General features: G+C 46.4%; 1 protein-coding gene across 4 annotated transcripts in view; it reads right to left on the bottom strand.

Annotated features, from left to right (window-relative positions):
- Nucleotides 1–18,395, bottom strand: part of TMEM259 (transmembrane protein 259) — a 648,432-nt gene that overhangs the window by 480,456 nt on the left and 149,581 nt on the right. The gene's annotated exons all lie outside the window — the stretch shown is intronic.

Here is an 18,395-nt window from a genome sequence, read left to right as displayed (position 1 = left end):
TGTAACATTTTATACCAAATAAATTCTCTGTTTACTTCCGCCGTGTTATGAAAATATTTAGCAAAATATAAGTGTCTTTTTTCCCTCAATGCCGAACAAACCAAAAGTATGTGTTTCAGGTCCTCCACCATACCTTCTATACAACAGAACCTACACCACGGCCATGTTAGTTGAACAGTGGATCTAATTGAGAATATTTGGTTAGTAGGCAATACGTTGAATCTAAAACACAAAATCATTTCTGATTGTTTTGTTTGGATACTTGATTAGGTAACTTTCCATCCCTGGTAGCCATTTATTTGAGGCACACACTTATTGAGTACTAAACTGCATCATCGCATTTTTTGTATGGATCCAATCGAAACCCAGCACACTTTCTTTCACCCTGTTCCTGAGAGAGATAACTGAGATACCCATTAGCATCAAACTTTTTGTAATGTCTTCATTTAATTCCACTATGAATGTATTACATGTATCCCGACCTGCATAATAGCACAAGGTGTTGGTCTCTAAAGAATTGCATTTCCTCCATAGCGTCATTCTTTTCCATGTCACCAACGCCTGCAGCGAGTTTAGACCCATTTCATACTTAAATTAGATGATACAGAATACATTTCGGTAGATAGTACATTACAGATTTCCAAATGTAGCTTTCTATCGAGGACCACACTCCTTCACAGGTTAAGGGTTGAAATTCAGCCCCATATATTAAACGGGAAATTACTTTTTTTCATGTAAAATTCTCTAAGAGGGGTCATTGAGAATTCCCCAAATTTTGCATCTAATTTTGCATAGCAATATCGACCTTAAGTTTCAATTGTGTCCCGAGTAGAGGTCTGGATTGTGCACCTGCTATTGAAAAACCCAGGTATTTGAACTCCGATTTTGCTTTGAGTCTGATGTTCCCGGATACCCATGATAACAGATTTGATTTCTTGTTCTTCCTCCATAGGCGCACAATCACTTTTTTGTCCGTATTAACCTTTAGTGCTATTGAGGTAATAAAACCCTCAAAGGCTCTAAGCATGCGTTGAAGTCCCACCTTAGTGGTGTCAATAAAGAGAAAATCTTCCGCATATGCGAACAAGGACATACATGCATTCGAGAGTCTAGGTGGTACTAGTCCCCTATTCAATAGGGCCTGGTTTACGCCACTAACATATAGGTTGAAGATTGTGGGAGCCAATCTGCAACCTTGGCGCAATCCGTTGTGAATGGTGAATTGATCTGAAAGGGTGCCTGCTGAGTCCAGTCTAACTTTCACATCCGTCTGAGAGTAGATTGCCCTTACTATGTCTAACAAGATTGCCGGCATATTTAATGTTCTTAATCTTGTCCACAGTATGTTCCTATCCACCAAATCGAATGCGGAACTCAGGTCCATTGACGCAATAAAAACAAAGGTATCCGCCTTTTTCATTGCTTATGCTCTCAAACAGTACAGGATCAGCCCCCCACATTCCGTCCCCATATTTCTCCTAAAACCGGAATGTCTCATATCCAAAATCTGTTTATCATCAATCCATTTCTGGATGTCTCTTAGAACAAGTGAGGTAAACAGTTTGGATTCCGGGTCGGCAATGGCAATTGGCCTGTAGCTCTTGGGGCATAGTCGAGAACCCTTTTTGAATACAGGTATAAAAATAGATACCCTCCAAGACAGTGGGAAGGATTTAGTCGATAATATGTTGGAAAACAAAGTGGACAGTATTTTTGCCCATAATTCAGGATCGGATTTAAGGATTTTATTGGACATATTAGGTCCCGGCGTCCCAGAATTATTAGATTTTATAATTAAGTTTTTTATTTCCCATGTGGTAAAGTTCAAGAGCCAATTTGTTTCATGTTTCCATGGAACCCCGGCCCCATCCTCATTAAGAGAGTACATTTTGGAAAAGTGACCCTGCCACATTGCTTCATTAATGGAATTCACAAGTAACTTTCTGGGGTTTGTCCCAATTATTAATTAAATGCCAGAAGTTTCTTGAATTAGGGCCTCTTAATGAAGTCAACATTTTTCCCCCATTACTCTGAGCTTTATTTATTCTATGTTGAATGGACCAATTTTGATAACCTTGTTTGACTTTTTTTAATCCTATTCACCATATTTGATAAAGTAAGTCCCGATTTCTTGATTAGTCTGATCTCTTTCCTCATTCCCCGCTTTTTTTCTCCGATTTCCAAATCAAAGTTATGGGATTTGTCTTTCCTCGGTAGGTTATCCCTAATATTAGTATTGCCCAGTTTAACCACAGAGCTACCGATGTATTCTGTAAAATTACTCGCCATATAGGTCTTTCTCCTCTGTAGTTCTGAAAAATTCTCAAAAGCTGTGAATTGTCTACTTTTTTTTTCCCCCGTCCATGAAATTCGGTTCCCTGTGTGCTTGACATTTATATATTATAATTAAACACAGTTTTAGGCTCAATAAGTACCTTAATACATATTTCCAAAGACAAGATACAATGATCGCTAAAGGTGGTCTCAATGCTCTCGAGTTTCCCTGAACAAGTCCCCTGAGCAAATGATGTAATCAATTATTGAATGACAGCCTCTGGCTTTCCAGGTTGGAAGTAGATTTACCAAAATTTCCAAGCCCCACATCTCTGCGAAATGGGACCACATCCTCCCCCTGTACATTGAGTTATCAACAATTTGGGATTCTTCCCCCAACTTACTAATCAAAACATCCCCGTTGAAAGAAGCACCATGGATGACTGCATTGAGATCACCTGCGATCACCCTCTGGCCCCCTATGTTAATTAACAACCAGTTCTGGAGTAAGGACCCTAAATTACATAATTCCAACCATAATTGCCTGTCAGAGAGTTCAGCCGGATTCCAATATATGTTAACTAACAGAAAAGGTGAGTCCCTATTATTGTACAACAGTGAGAAGCCCACAGCCAAAAAATGATGAGCAAATGCCCATTCTCCCATAATTCTCCCTTCATTTTGGGATTCAAGTGGTTTTTTGCTGCAATTAGGAGGCCTCCTTTGGATGACCTCTACCTCCCCCCTGTACACAGAGAACATACTGTAAAACCCTCCCTTTGACAAAGTTTCTTGGATAAAGAGTAGATCATATTGTGCCAGGTCCCTCATTAAATTCACATCATGTAGGAGATAAACCAAACCTCTTGAGTTCCAGGTTAACAATTTTAATATACCATTTACCTTGACTAAAGTGGCTTCCCTAGTTTTTTTAAGGCTGTCGATAGACTCTCTCAAAGTCATAGCGAGCCATCTCCAGTCCTGTTTCTCCTCCTTATCCCTCTCCTCACCCTCATCTCCTTCCTCCTTATTTGAAGGATCTTCCTTCTGTAATCTGCCAGTGTTTTGTGCTGTCACTGTTGGATGGGAGTGAGTCTGAAGATATTCAAAGATATCGAAGCCCCTACGATATAGTTCTTCTGCTTCTTTCATCATAAGGTTTCTGACCAGAGGTGATGGTATCACTAAACGGACATAATTGTCAGAGGATGAGCCACAGGTTTTCCACTTCCGTTCTACTACCCTGCACTTCCGTTTCAGTCCGGTGTCGTACCAATTGTTACGCTTATAGGCAGGTTTCAGACGGATCCTCATGACTGGGGCAAGAGTGTTGGTGATGGAAAGAAAAAGGATGCCGAGGGCAGAGTCAGAGGTGGGAGTGGTGGCTGGGGAGGGGAAGAGAAGGTGGCCTTTGTATATAATCGACCAGATATATGTCTGTTGATTCAATCAGGCTTAAATTTGGAATCTGACCCAATAGAGAAAATGTAGGGTCGATTGAGGGAGGTATTATTCGGATCTAAAAATAGGGTAGTCAGAACTAGGCCTGGTAGGTCCGGTCTCACCGGGTCCCTCAGGTCTAGTATCTGATGCGAGTGAAGCGGATCCTTCTCCATCTCCTTTTCCCTTCCATAATCCTCTCCCCTCATTCGCAAACAATATTCTTCATATGTATCCTCCCTCTTGTTATTCGGTCGCTGTTCAATCCCACTTTTGGGCACATCCTGCTGCTGTTTATCCCTTAACACTGAGGATGTTTTGATAAAGGGCCTCATCATTAACATTCTCATATGTTTTCCCTTCCGGTTTCTGGTTATCCTGCTGGAGCGGGTTACCCCTCAGAACCCCATCATTACCCTCAGAGTTTGACACAGGTTATTTGTCCCCCCCATCCGGTCCCTGATCTTGGGTACAAGGATTTATATTGCCCCTGGTCAAATTCGGGTTGGTTTTAAGTTCATTTCCCTGAGGAATTTTCCAGTCCCTACTACCCAAGCCCTTGTTGTCTGCAATGGGGATCATATTCCTTACAGAGCCCTTATCAGTAAGTGTTTCATTCATCCCCTTCGGATTACTTTTAGTCATCGGTCCGTCCCTTTGTGTTGAAAGGTTTGTCTCTTTAGCATTTACAGACCGCCCTATGCGAGACATAATTTCCTGCTGGGGCGCTGCATTGAAAATTTCATATACCTCATCCCTATGGTTTTTCTTTTTCATTACTTCACATAGTTGGTGATCTCCTTGTACATATCCACTTTCAGTTGCTTGGTCCATCCCCTTGTTGGCGATCCAACAGTTCTCCTTTAAAATGATTTTATTCTGCAGTTGTGGGTTTCCTCTAGGTGGAGATTCCTCAATGTCAGCCCCCTGAATAACATTTGTCAAGAATTTTCTAGATGTTTTGCCCATTCAACCATTTTGTTAATATTTTTCTTTTTTTGTTTTGCCATTTTTTTGACCTGTCTTTTAGACAGTTTAAAATCTGTCATCGGATCCACAGACCCGTTTGTCCCAGTTCTTGAAACTAGACAACTTAGGTCCGTGACCTCAACGATGTATTTTCCCCCACCCCAATCGAGTCTAGTGCGTGTTCTTGTGAGGCATCTACCAGAATTATCTCTTCAGTGAGGGGAGCCTTGGTAAGATCCACCGACCTGACCTCCCCGCTCCTTTATTTTCTTCAGACTTTAGCAATGCATCTGATAATGTATCTGGTAACGCTCTAAAATCAGAGGTGAAATTGGTCAAAAACTCAGTTTGCTTACGTAATTCAGACAAGATAAGGCAATTGAAAATTGTCATTACTGTAAATTCAGAGGGAGAAGAATCAGAAATGATTTTAGTGGAGTTCTCCTTTCCGAATGTAGTGCCATTAGAAAAATCTAGCAGTTTATCATAATTCAAGTTATCATGCACATCATTGTCATCCAGTTTCTGGATATTCTCATACTCTATTTGTATTAATTCCCATCCCATTAGGCTGAACACTATTCACTGTATCGTCATCTCCGAACAGCGGTTGGGAATGATCAATAATGTCCTCACTCTGTATCTCGAGAAGAGAACATTCTGGAGCAATTTTTAGGAATTCGGCCTCTTGCGAGGGGTCAATGTTGTCCTGAGGCTGTTTTTCCAGCTGAGAACATTGTTGAGCACATTGAAGTAATTCTACCTCCTCCTCGTTGGCCTCCGGCAGCAGTAAAGCTGCTGCACGAGCCAAGCTTGCCCTTCTGGTGCTTACCGCAATAAAGAAGTCTGCCCTCGCATCTTTGCGGGGCGGAAGTTTGACTTTCCCCATTTCTCAGTTACTACAAGTTATACCCAGCAGAAGTACACCATATACAAGTAAGTATGCCCAGTCAGACCCCGGGCAGCAACACACACCAGCCTTGTGTCAAGAATCTCCTAGCCAAAGAAAACGTACCCCCTCCACCCTCCGCCAGCCCAACAGCCGCACTTCCGAGCACTTCCGGATGCGCGCGCGAGTTGCGCGTGCACCAGTGCTTTTAAGGAAGTGGAAGAGGCCGTGGGCAGGTGGGCCGGCAATGGGCGGGTCCGGAGGCGTGGCTAGAAGGAAGAAGAAACCAGAATGCGTACTCTCCCCTGTATACGAAACCCGCGGTAGAGTTAAGTCAGAGAGGGAGTAAAGAGCATAAATACCCTCAAGTTCACAGAAAAACGTCCCCAATGTTGCGCGGTTCGCACTGAGAAGAAAAGGCTCAGCTTCAGCTTGCCGACGACCCAAGCTTCCAAATCCAAGCAACAGCGAGCACAGCCCAACAGCCGCACTTCCAGATGCGCGCGCGAGTTGCGCGTGCACCAGTGCTTTTAAGGAAGTGGAAGAGGCTGTGGGCAGGTGGGCCGGCAATGGGCGGGTCCGGAGGAGTGGCCTCAAGTTCACAGAAAAACGTCCCCAATGTTGCGCGTTTCGCGCTGAAAAGAAAAGGCTGAGCTTCAGCTTGCCGACGACCCCAGCTTCCAAATCCAAGCAACAGTGAGCACAGCCCCACTTCCGGATGCGCGCCGGAATAAGTTATTTATATAGCGCTTACGCCCAAGCGCTGTACATAGAACATATTCACATACATTTGTCATCCCAACCAAAGTTGGTACTCATTTATCGACCTCGGAAGAATGAAAGGCCGAGTTGCTCTTGCCGGGATTGGAACCTGCAATATGCAGATCACACAGAACAAAGCAGCGAGCACTCAACTCACTGAGCTATCATAACGGAATTATCTACAGCACACATGAAATAAAATTCACAATGTTGCAATAAAAGTGAAAAAACAACCTGCAAGATAAGACTGGCAGAGAGCAACAGAGCTCGCAGTCAGCCTACCAGATCACTGTAATTGCTAAAAAAAAGGCAAAAGCTTAAAATAATAAATGTAAAAAACATTTAAGGAGGTAGAAAAATAAAAACAAATTACCCTATCCTGCACCCCCACCCCAACGCCCCCCCCCAAACAGGAAACATGCCGACAAAAAACTACCTTCTCCCCCACACCCACACACAGCTCTAGGGATGTTTATGTTAGTTGTACTTGAGGAGCAGTGAAATAGGAAAATAGGCATCTTAAACTGTATGAATTGCAAATTGTAAATAAGTGAGAACAAAAATAGATCAATTTTACAGTTCGAATATATTTTATACTTGCCCAAAAACTACCCACATTGAGAAAAAATTAATGTGATTCCATAAAAAAAAAAAAATTCACTCGCAAGCAAAACAAAATTAAAGAAAAATAATTAGATGTACAATAACCACTCCAAAGTTGTACATGGAGCTCAACAGCCGGGCATTCAGATAAGCGGTGCCACAGTCCAATTTACTACCTAAACATACAAATTCTGTCAAACAAATAAAACAAGGAGTTACATATAGGAAGGTGTCCGTGCCCATCAGCACTAGTGAGTCGATGTGTCCAAACCAGAGGTGTCAGCAGCGCAAGCCACCCAGACAAGCCCTACTATTGGATTATCTGATAAGTATGCAAGACTGATACAAAGAAAGTTTGTGTTGTAAAAAAAAAAAAAAAAAAAAAAAAAAAAAACACGCGAACAAGTTACAACTGGTAACCTTCATTTCGACTAGATGTTCCTCCCAAGTATTCTTGATCTTTTATATCTTCAATATCCAGCTTCAGAAATTTCTTTACAGCAGAGGGCGCCGTGCGTCGATGCAGTCAACAATTTCCCTCGAGAGCCTCCTCAAGGAGGACATCATAGGTATATATAGCACGGCAGCGCCCGTTGGCTTCAGTTCTGGTTTTTCGTGTCATTCTCAAGTAGAACTACCCGCATCAACACGGGTTTGACCGCGCTATGCTCTAAAGGAGCAAAAGCTGTAATAGCATGCAAATTCTACTGAGGGGTAGGCTGGGAGGGCGATGAGGAATACGTGGGAGGAACATCCATCGAAAGAACATTACCACAGGTAACTTGTTCTTCGAATGGATTGTGTCCTCCAACGTATTCCATATCTTTGACAGACTCCCAAAGCAGTGTTTTGGGAAACCATCAATGGGGTCCATGAACAGAATGAAAGCCATCTTTTCCAAAGCTTCCATCTTGATTTAGTGCAGAATCAAGACAGTAATGCTTAGTGAAAGTGCGTATTGTAGACCACAGTTTCGTCACAAATGTTTTTATTTATTTTATTTATTGTTTGCTTTTTAGGTGCTTATACAATAAGCACCTACTGCTTCAAAGCGCCCACAGGGCACAGTTGGAGGGTGGGAAATACAAGTTACAACACAATATTAACAGCAGCGGGGAGTAGGGGGAGAGACGAACCTACAATGCCTTGCGAGTATTCAAAAAGTGCAAGTGCAGAAAGGAAGAAGGGGGAGGGTGTGGGTAAGCGCTGGGGAGTCCGAGCTTGAGGGTGAGCCATGGACAAAGTGCTAGGAATGTGGAGTGCTACACAGCCTGGGTCGCGGGAGGTCTAAGTGCAAGTCTCCAGGGCAGAGAGTGTGCAGATGCAAAGTGCTGTGGACAGAAAGGCGCTAGGGAGAATTGGTGTGGGAGGTCAAGGGCTCGAAGATGCATAAGGGCCAAGGACACCAATACAGCACCTGTGAGATTAGCAGAGAAGAGAAGGAGGGAAGGAGAGGGAAAAGTCGTCTTAAGGAGCTTCCGGAATTTGAGAAGATCCTGTTAAGGTGTATGGAGAGGTGCAGGCTATTCCAAAAGAGGGAGCCCGCAGAGGAGAGAGCGATCCCCTGCCCTCTGTTTAGCAAAGCGCTTTACACACAAGGAGTTGGTGCCAGAGGAGCAAAGTGGTCTAGAGGGAGAATATTTAGTGACAAAGTTGAAGATAGTGTGGTGCACTGGCCCAGACAGCCTTGTGAATGATGCAGAGGGATGTGAATGTAATCCGTGCAGCAACCGGGAGCCAGTGAAGACTTAAGCGCAGGAGAGATGTGGTCCCTGGGCTTAAGGCCAAGGAACGGTCTTGCTGCCCTATTATGGATAAGCTGAAGGGGTTGCAGAGAAGCCAGATTCAGGAGGAGGCCGTTACAGTAGTCCACTCTAGAGAGAACAAGGGTTGAGTCACATTGAGCCTCTGCGGGAAAGTGAGAAAAGGTAGAATTCCTTTGAGAAGGAACAGCTGATAGTTAGACTTCTTTGCAACGTCCTGAGTGTGAGGGAGGAAGGAGCGATAGGAGCCGAAGAGGACTCCAAGGTTTCTGGCTTTAGTTGAAGGTGTAGGGGGCGAGCCCAAGGATGAAGGCCAGAGTGAGGGGAAGAAGGAAGGGAACAGGGGTCCCAATGGGAAGGATGTACGTTTTACATGCATTGATGCAAAGATCAATGGAGGTGCATCAGGACTGGATGGCAGATAGGCAGTCATGGAAGATGGATGGTGCAATAGTGTCAGCAGGGAGTCTGAAGAGCTGTATGTTGTCTGCATAACACTGGAAGCTTGAGAAGGTGACAATAAGGAGAGCAAGGTGTATGTTAAAGAGGCAGGGGGAGATTATAGAGCCCTGAGGGACACCACAGGAGAAGATGGAAGTAGGAGAGGAGAAGGGGTCCAGGATGACTTGGAGGAGTGGTTGGAGAGGAAAGAGGACAGCAAATCCAGTGCATGTTGCGAGATACCAAGTGTTTCGTGAAGCCTTTGTATGAGGATGGAATGGTTAACTGTCAAATGCAGAGGAGAGATTGATGAGGACAGCTAGGGAATTGGAATCCAGAGATGCAAGCAGTTCTTCACGGGTGTTCAGAAGAGCAGTTTCATGCCTCTGGATGCTCGGAATCCAGTTTGATGGTCGTGGAGGCCACCAACAAGTTCAGTGTGAGTTAAGTTGCGGCAAGACCAGCTTCTCCAAGAAGGGGGTGATGGAGACAGGGAGATAGCTGGCAGGGCAGGTAGGTTCAGAGGAAGGTTTTTTTCATGAGTGGACGTACAAGGGAGTGGTTGAGGGAGTGAGGGGAATGATCCAGGGATAAAAAGGTGATTACAGAAATCAGCGAGAGCAGGGGGCAAGAGAGTCAATGTTATCCTTGATGGCCCTGGATGAGCAAGGGGAGACCTGTTTAGCAAAGACCTTCATGGAGCGGACAACTCTGGTAACTTCCTCGGGTGGGACAGGGGAAAAGGATGAAGGAGAGGGCAGGGGGTTGTGTGGAGGGGGCGGGGACGGGGGCTGAGACAGGGGCTGAGGGAGAGTAGAGAGGATGGTCAGAATGTCTGGAGTTTTGTTGGCAAAGTTTGAGGCCAGTGCATTGCAGAGGGCCTGGGAAGGAGCAGGTGGGGAGGAGCCGAGGGGTGGGGTAGTTCCCTACAGATTTTGAAAAGTTCAGCCAAGTTATTGGGTGTGCCCGAGACCCGAACCTGAATGTGGGCTCTTTTCTTTGCACGGATGGAGAGACCGTATTGCCTTTGGAGCAGGCGGCAGGACAGTTTGTCAGAGGATGAGCCACAGGTTTTCCACTTCCGTTCTGCTACCCTGCACTTCCGTTTCAGTCCGGTGTCGTACCAATTGTTACGCTTATAGGCAGGTTTCAGACGGATCCTCATGACTGGGGCAAGAGTGTTGGTGATGGAAAGATAAAGGATGCTGAGGGAAGAGTCAGAGGTGGGAGTGGTGGCTGGGGAGAGGAAGAGAAGGTGGCGGCAAAGGCAGGTGCAGTCACTCGTTTCATAGGTTGGGTTTTAGTGAACGATGTTTGATCAGCTTTTGGAGGGGTCTTGAGGGGGCCAATGGGACCTAAATGGGATGAGGAGAGAGTGGTCTGTCCAGGAGAGAGGAGTGACTGGTTGAGGGCGTGGGGGGAAGGGAAATTAGAGTATGAGGCCATCCAGTGTGCCCAGCTGTGTGGGTTGGCCGAGAAGGAAGAATGGAGAGGGAATGCGAGGAGCAGAGGTCAGTGAATAGAGTGGCTGCAGAGCCAGGAGAATCCAGTTGAATACTGAAATCACCCAGGAGGTGAAGGTTAGAGGTTCAGAGAGGAATAAGGAGGAGTCGCCTGGAGGCTGGTAGATGGTAGCGAGGGTCAGGGTGGAGGAGGAAGGTGTGACCAATTTGCAAACCAGGCATTCAAAAGAGGAATACGTCTGGGTAGGTAAGATGGAAGCAGGAACCCACTCCAGGAAGATTAAGGCAACCCCCCCCCCCCCTGCCAGAGCGGTGAGGTCGAGGCTTGGAGATGGTCTTCAAGCCAACAGTGAGGAAGGATTCAAAGGCAGTGACTGAGCTGGCATTGAACCAAGTCTCAGTAGGAGTATGCCGAGGTCAATGTCTTCAAGGAGACCGATGTCAGAAGCATCATTGTTGGCTGAGCAGGCATTGAGTCGCCAGGTGGAGGTGGTCTGAGCTTTTGAAGGATTTCTGATGAGGGGTACATGGTCATGTTGCACCATTCAGAAAAGGGAGGGAAAGGGTAGAAGAGAGATGCAGCTGAAGGGAGGAAGTTAATGAGAGAAGGCAGGATGCAGTCAAAGAGAAGGAGGTTGGGTTGGGGACCCTGAACCAGAATGGTGCCAGTGTGATAGACATTAACAAAGCAATGAGAGGATGTGAAGCCAGCCAAAACGACTTCCCACTTGGTGCCACCATTAACAGAGGAGTGTGAGGAAGGAGAGAGAGTGGAGATGAGAGGTCCAGCGATCAGGAGATGGAACAAAGAAGGATATCAGTGAAAACCTCTCCAGCGGAAGCACTGACATAGTTGTCGGAAATGGGAAGTCCAGGGTTTGCACCGAGGATATCTTTTTTGTGCTTTTTCCTGCCGGGCTTGGAGAGAGAAGGTGGATAGGTGATAGTGAAGCAGTTGGAGAATATGGAAGAGATGGAGAGAGCCATAGGAGGGCTAAGGTTTAGCCAAGGAGTGAGGGAGGAATGGCAGCACTGCACAGTTTCAGTTAAACACACTAGGAGGCCTAGTAGGTTGAGTCGAAGAGAGTAAGTGAAAACTCAGAAATAATAGAATTACAATGGATAGGCAGAAATACAAATGGAGGCAGAAAGCAATTGCAGAGCAGATGCACAGGTAATGCTAAACAACAAGTTAACACATGCAGTGAAAGGTATGGAGCCAGTTATTTCGCCATGGACATTCAAAAGTCCCAGTTCACATACCCCTACAAGAGGTTCACTTAATAGACACCTCTTTGCAATGCAGAAGTAGCCATGCCCCAGTGGAATGGGCCCTCAAGCCTTCTGGAGGATCCTTGCCCGCCAGCCTGTAGCATTTGGAAATAGCCAGAATAATCCATCTGGATAAGGTCTGCTTTGTTACAGCCTGTCCCAGTCCATTACGCGTATAGCCTATGAATAGCTGGTCATCTGGACAAAGTCTTGAGAACCTTGAAATGTAGAAGCTCAGAGCCCTTCGTGAGTCGAGCCTGTGTAACCTCTCCTCCTTGCCAGGGGGTGGTGGTGGGTAGAAAGTGGGTAACAGAATCGTTTGTCCTAAATGAAAGTCTGAAATGACCTTAGGCAGAAATTAACACTTGACACTCAGGATGACCTGGTCCTAAACAGTGGTTTAGAGGCTAGTGCCTATATCTCACTCACTCTACCATCAAGATGGTCTTTAATTGAGTGGTTCAAATAGTGCACACAAAAGACACTTTAAAACCAGATTAAGGTCTCAAACGGGAACCTGAAAGGGAGATGGAGGGAACATCATAAATTATCTTAAAATATGAAGTTTCCTTAGATGAGCGCTTGAAGATAGAAAGCGCTGCCAAATAACCTTTAACGGTCCCAACCTGGAGCCCCAAGATTGGCCAAGTATAGCAGAAAGGATAACACTTCCGGTGTTTTGCAAAGCCAAGGGTCCACATTCTTGTCCCTGCACCTGCTTCAGAATTTGTTCCAACAGCAGCAGTACAAAGACTTTGTTGCTGGCCTTCTCAGCCTCTCAGAAACCATGCATGAAGGCGGAGTGTCTTGACGTCTGGATGGAGAACCCGACCTTCCTCTCACGAGAGAAGAGCCACTCTTTGTGGAAGACCTATTGGAGGGCAGATGGACATTCCCAGAAAGTCCGGGTACCACGCTCCCCTGACCCATCCAGAGCAATGAGGATCATGTGCGACACAAACCTCCGTAACCACCTTAGAATTTGAGGAATGACACGGTTCGGAGGAAACTCTTACCGAAGCGGGAATGACCAATCCACAACAAACATGTCTCCTAGAGCGCCTCTCGAAGGAAATTCCCTTAAGCAGTGCCTTTCGCACTTCCGGTTGGCACTGGTCGCGAACAGGTCTACCTGCACGGTTCCCCAAAGGGCAAAGATCTCCTGAAGGACTTACACAATCTATTCGAAGGTAGGTTTTAACCTTCCTCTCTCCCGATCTCACACATTGTGCCATTGAGATCGAGAGAAGTGAAGTTGTAAAAGGGAGACGCTCCCCTTTGCAACGACACCTTCCGTGATGCATCCACGCCGAGCAATGCCACTAAACCACCAGGGATCTGTTTTTGAATTGGGGGGTGAGGGGCTGCTTACTATGTAAGTGGCCCTCTCCCCTCTGGCCCCCAAAGCACGGGGCAGTACGTGTTTTCCACCATGGGGGCAGATGGGAACACGAACGTGCCCATCAGCGCCTAGGGAAGGGGCGAAACAAAAAAAACAAACCAAGAAAATGTTTTTAGTGGGGCGCCTGGGGGAACCCTAAACCACCAGTGATGTTCCTAATGAAAAGGAGGGTGGCCCCCCCCCCCAAATGGATGGAGGGGCATCTCATGAACTCCTTCTTAGGGGCAGACTGTACAATCAAGCCCAGCGGCAGTCCCAGGGAACCCCAGCAGGGTACCCAGCCTTTCACAGAGGGGAAAAGCTGTTATGCAGCCTAGCCAGCGCTCCAGGAGGGTCAGGGTGATGTCCCTGGCCTTGATGAGCAGTCTCCCATGTGGTTTGACCATCCCCAAACCCAGCAGTGGTTCCAGCGAGTCCCGGCACGGTCCCCGTCCTTTCCTCTGCGTATAACGGTGCTTGCAGCCATGGACCGGCTAACACTGACGGCCATGTCCAAACCCAACTGAAGGGATTCATACATGGCATCCTTGCCATCTTGCACGAGATCAAGGAACCCATCCCTTTCTTCCCCTTCGGGAAAATGCTCAGCCGCTAGAGAAACAATTCCACAGTGTGTGAAAACCTTGCCTGGGCACAAGTGGAGTTGGCAGACTTCAATGCCATACTCCCCGCAGAAAACACCTTGCGTGCCCAACCGTCGAAGCGTTTGTCATCCCCATCAGGAGGGATGGTAGGGTACACCGCCTACCCAGATGTGGCCGTAGCCACCTGAACTGCCAAACTCTCAGGAGTGGGTGAGACGAAAGGTAGCTGGAGTCGCAACCGGAAGGGCAGTATTCTTTGGTTAACGATTTGTTAACAGCCAAAAGAGATTCCGGTGACTGCGAAGCAGCCGCCACACTTTTCTGTAATGTCAGATGAAAAGGTAACACCGGGTCAGAGGACGGACCTTGATCTAAAATGTCCATTAAATCATCTTGCACAAAATCTTCAGGAGGACTGAACCAGTCGAGATACCCCGTGACCCTAGCCATGAGCCTCCTGTAAGACGATTCAGCATGAGCCCCAGGTTCGCCAAATTCGACTTCCGGAGAAGTGGAGAAGTGTGCAAACTACTGGCATCATGAAGGTTTTGCCTAAACCGACTCTCCAGAAAAGACGAGAGCCACATCAGGCTCAACAGGGTCCATATCAAAGTCTGACCTTTCCTCCTCCTCATATGTCATCTAGAGGGAAGGAAAAGCCCTGCCTCGGGACAGAAAACGGTCTGGAGTCCACCACAGGCCTCACAGACTTCTAAGGAGCCTTCCTTGGAGGTTCCACAGTATCAGGGATCTCCAACGTTAAATTTCGGGCAAAAAGCCCCGAAGGCGTCGAGGGTGATGAAGGCTTCGGCGTCGAGAGTGCCACTGGCTTTGGCGTAGACAACGGCACCGAGGGCTGGAATGAAGGCAAAGTTTCGACATTGGTATCTGAAGGACACAGTGCCGACGGAGTCGACGCCGACCTTGAGCCCTTACCTGGTTTATGCGGTCTCGCTGGAGACGAGGACTGAGACCGGGCAGCATGTCTCTTGCGACTGTCCTGAGCCTTGTCCAAACGGGACCTCGAAGGTTCCCGAGAAGCATGAAGGCATGCGAGCCACGGTACGAGACCATTCCTTGCTGGCTTCATCAGATGGAGTAGACGGAACTGTGCCCTGCGTTTGAAAAATCACTAATGTCTGCTCTCGAAAGGCAGCCCATACCTGCGGCGTCGAGGACTTTGTCGGACAAGCCACTTTCCTCGCGGCTCCATCCTCTGAGGAGGACAGGGAAGGCGACCAGTGACAGCGCTTCCTAGAATGCCGAAACGAGGACGACGAATGGCAGGAACCAATCCCGGACCGAGAACCCCAGGACTCCTCTCGACAGTTACCTCTCGAATCGTCGGTAGACATCCCCTTGGACTTCGATTTTCGGGACTTACTGGGTTTAGAACACCTACCTGAAGCTGCCTCTTACGCTCCCGCAAGGCTTTAGCAGTCAGCGACTGGCATTTAGTTTGTGTCGCGACTCTCACTCAAGCACTACAAACTAATGCTATGCGGGTCAGTAATCGACATTTTCGACTTGCAGTCCCAGCAAGTCTTGAAGTCAAGAGGGGTTGAAGAGGACATTCACAAGAAATACACGAGACGCGCCGAGTCTCCAAAGAAAAAACATTTGCAGAAAAAACGAAACTGAGTGCATCATATAACATCCGGTGACGTCGCCCTTGGCGGAGGCTTTCAAGAGACATCGACCTGCCGCCATCGACACAGGATGCCCTCTGCCGAAAAAGTTTGCCCAAGTACACAGCTGTGGACATTACATGTCAAAGATGTGGAGTACGTTGTGGGACACAATCCATTCAAAATGTGTATTTTTATATAAAACAAAGTTGATTATGGGTATGAATGCTTTATTGCTCTTCTGTGGGAATTGCCATATATTTACAACTGGATTTGTGTTCTTAAGTATCCCAAGTATGTGTAGTATCTGGGAACCTCAGGTAAGATGCCAGCTCCCAGGAACCACACATGAGTCGGGCAAGTACAAAAAGGAAATATAATTTAATGCTTAGAACTCAGGCAGGAAAGTTACATGGGAGTAAAGGGTTAGGGATCCTTCTGCTATAGGTTCCCATCTCCAAGTCCCACCAAAAGTCGTCTCAAGAATCCCCGGACTCACATTGTACATTCCCCCTGGCATTCCTAAAATAGCTGACCCACAGACAGCCCATTTATTTATTTGATTTATTTAGCATTTGTAGAGCGCACCTAACCCGGTCATCTTGGCGCTGGAGATACAGGGCAAGAACATTTACAAGTGTAACCACAGGCAACATGCAATGCAGTCATTCAATTTACAAGTAAAGATTTGCAAAATCTACAATATATACAAATTGCAATATACAATTTACAATATGAAAGTTCAGTGCTTGGTACAGTTAGGCAGGATACATATACAGTTTGTAGTGTGGGGGTTAATGCAAAGGTAGGAATAATACAGATTCTGTGAGAGGAGCCAGGCTTGGAGTTTTCTGCGGAATGAGGAGTGGGATGAGTCAGATCTAATGGCTAGAGGGAGGGTGTTCCAGCCTTTTGCTACTACTACTGGCAAGTTGAGACCCCAGGCTTTGGTTCTTTTGAATTTGGTCACAGTGAGAGGTGAGCTGGTGTGGCGTGTATGGGCCTAGTAGTTTGTTGGTAGGTTGGTGAGATATTTGGGTGCTGTGATGGTTAGACATTCATGGGTAATCGCCATAGTTTTGAATCTGATTCTGGACCGTCAGCCAGCGTGATAAGAGTGATTTCCGAGATATGCTCTCTTATGGGGATGTTTAAGGCATCACGAAGGGCATTGTTTTGTGTGACCTGAAGCCAGCCAGGAGAACATTACAGTAGTCTGGTTTCAACAGGATGAGGGCTCTAGCTAAGGTCAGACAGCTGTCAGGTGAGAGGTAAGGTCTACAAGCGTTGATGAGCTTAGCCGTGTAGGCTGCTGATGAGACAGTTGCGTTGACTTGTCTAGCTTAGGTGAACGATGAGTCAAGGTACACGGCCAGTGTTTTGACTTTGAGACGGTGATGGCGTTCCAGTGTATTATGAAGAATTTGTATCTGGGGTCAGGTTTTTTTACACTGGTTTGTGTGCCAACCAGTAGTAATTCGGTTTTGTCATTTAGACAGTTCATGTTGGGCCATCCAAGATTGGCACATTTGATAGAGGTTCAGTATAGTGGGGTCTTTGTCATAGTCTCCCAAGAGGTGCAGTAGGATCTGCGTGCCGTCCACGTAATTAGTGTAAGGCACTCAGTTAATCTAGGCGATCAAACAGAGGCTTGGTAAAAATGTTATACAGCGTTGGTGACATGCAAGATACTTGGGGCAAGCCGCAGAGAACTGGGGCCGCATTTGCTATGCTAGAGAACACTCATTGTACGCTCTGAAAGGATAGTCTGTCCATGAGATAGCCTTCGATGAGAATTGGGCACCGCTGGCTAAGTGACGACAGTATTTTGTGGTTCACTAAATCAAAGGCTGCGGAGAGGTTTAGGACAAGAAGGATAGCTAGGTTACCGTTGTCAATAATGGCTTCCATTTGGTTTTAAAGGTGAAGGAGCGTTGTTTCAGTGCCATGTCTAGGCCGGAAGGCCGATTGACGAAGATCTAAGAGATTGTTTGTTTCTAGATGTTCTTGAATTTGAAGTTAGTAGGCGGCACGGTCTAGGATTTTCAGAAGTAAGGGGATTGTTGTAATGGGGCGGTAATTGGTAGGGGTGTTCAGGTCAAGCAATGTTTTTTTATAGGACCCACGCTACTTATGTTCTTGGGGACAGTGCTTTGGGAAAAGGAGTTGATGTGGTGATGAATGGGGCAAGTTCTGTGACAGTCTTTGATACATGTGGCGGGGTAGATGTCATCTTGACATCTACAGGGTTTTAGGCTGGAGATAATATTGATAACCTCCATTGTAGAGACTGGCCAAAATTCGAATAGATGAAGGGGTTTTCCTGTGGTATGGGTGTCTGACAATATCTGGCATGGTAACCTTGTCTTTTTTGTTGGCGATTTTGGTTTGAAGCATTGATATTTTGTCTGTGAGGGCGTTCTATATATTGGTACGCCAGGTTTAATCTTTTTGACACGTTTCTGGTGTATCAGTTGGTGACTCGAGTAAACTCAATATAGTAAATAATTCTTTGCTGCCAGATTTGGCATTCACCATTCGCTCATTGTATGTGAAGCCCTTTGCTTGGAGTATAGCTTGCTTGTACTTTTTTGCAGAGGTGAGGAACAGATCTCTATTGGTTTTCGACGGTGAAGCTTTCCAGAGAGATTCTGCGGCGCATTTGTTGGATCTTAGACCCTTACGGTTAGGCGAGAACCAAGAGTTGAGATGAGCTGCTGGTTTAGGTTTACAGTGTGAGTGGGCCGATTTTGTCAATGGCTTGGAAGATTGTGGCATTATATAGATCTACCATAGCGGTTGGATTGGCCGATGAGTGGGTGTACTCAGTGATTGGGCCTAGCAGAGGGAGCAAGTTGGTGCGTTTGATATTGAGTGTTTCTTGCGAGAGATGCTGGGGCCAGAT

Source organism: Ambystoma mexicanum, chromosome 1p, assembly GCF_040938575.1.
Source record: "Ambystoma mexicanum isolate Mex_15411 chromosome 1p, UKY_AmexF1_1, whole genome shotgun sequence".
In the NCBI taxonomy this organism is placed as follows: domain Eukaryota; kingdom Metazoa; phylum Chordata; class Amphibia; order Caudata; family Ambystomatidae; genus Ambystoma; species Ambystoma mexicanum.
The sequence above is the reverse complement of the archived record's forward strand: the minus strand, read 5'-3'. Positions and strand labels throughout refer to the sequence as shown.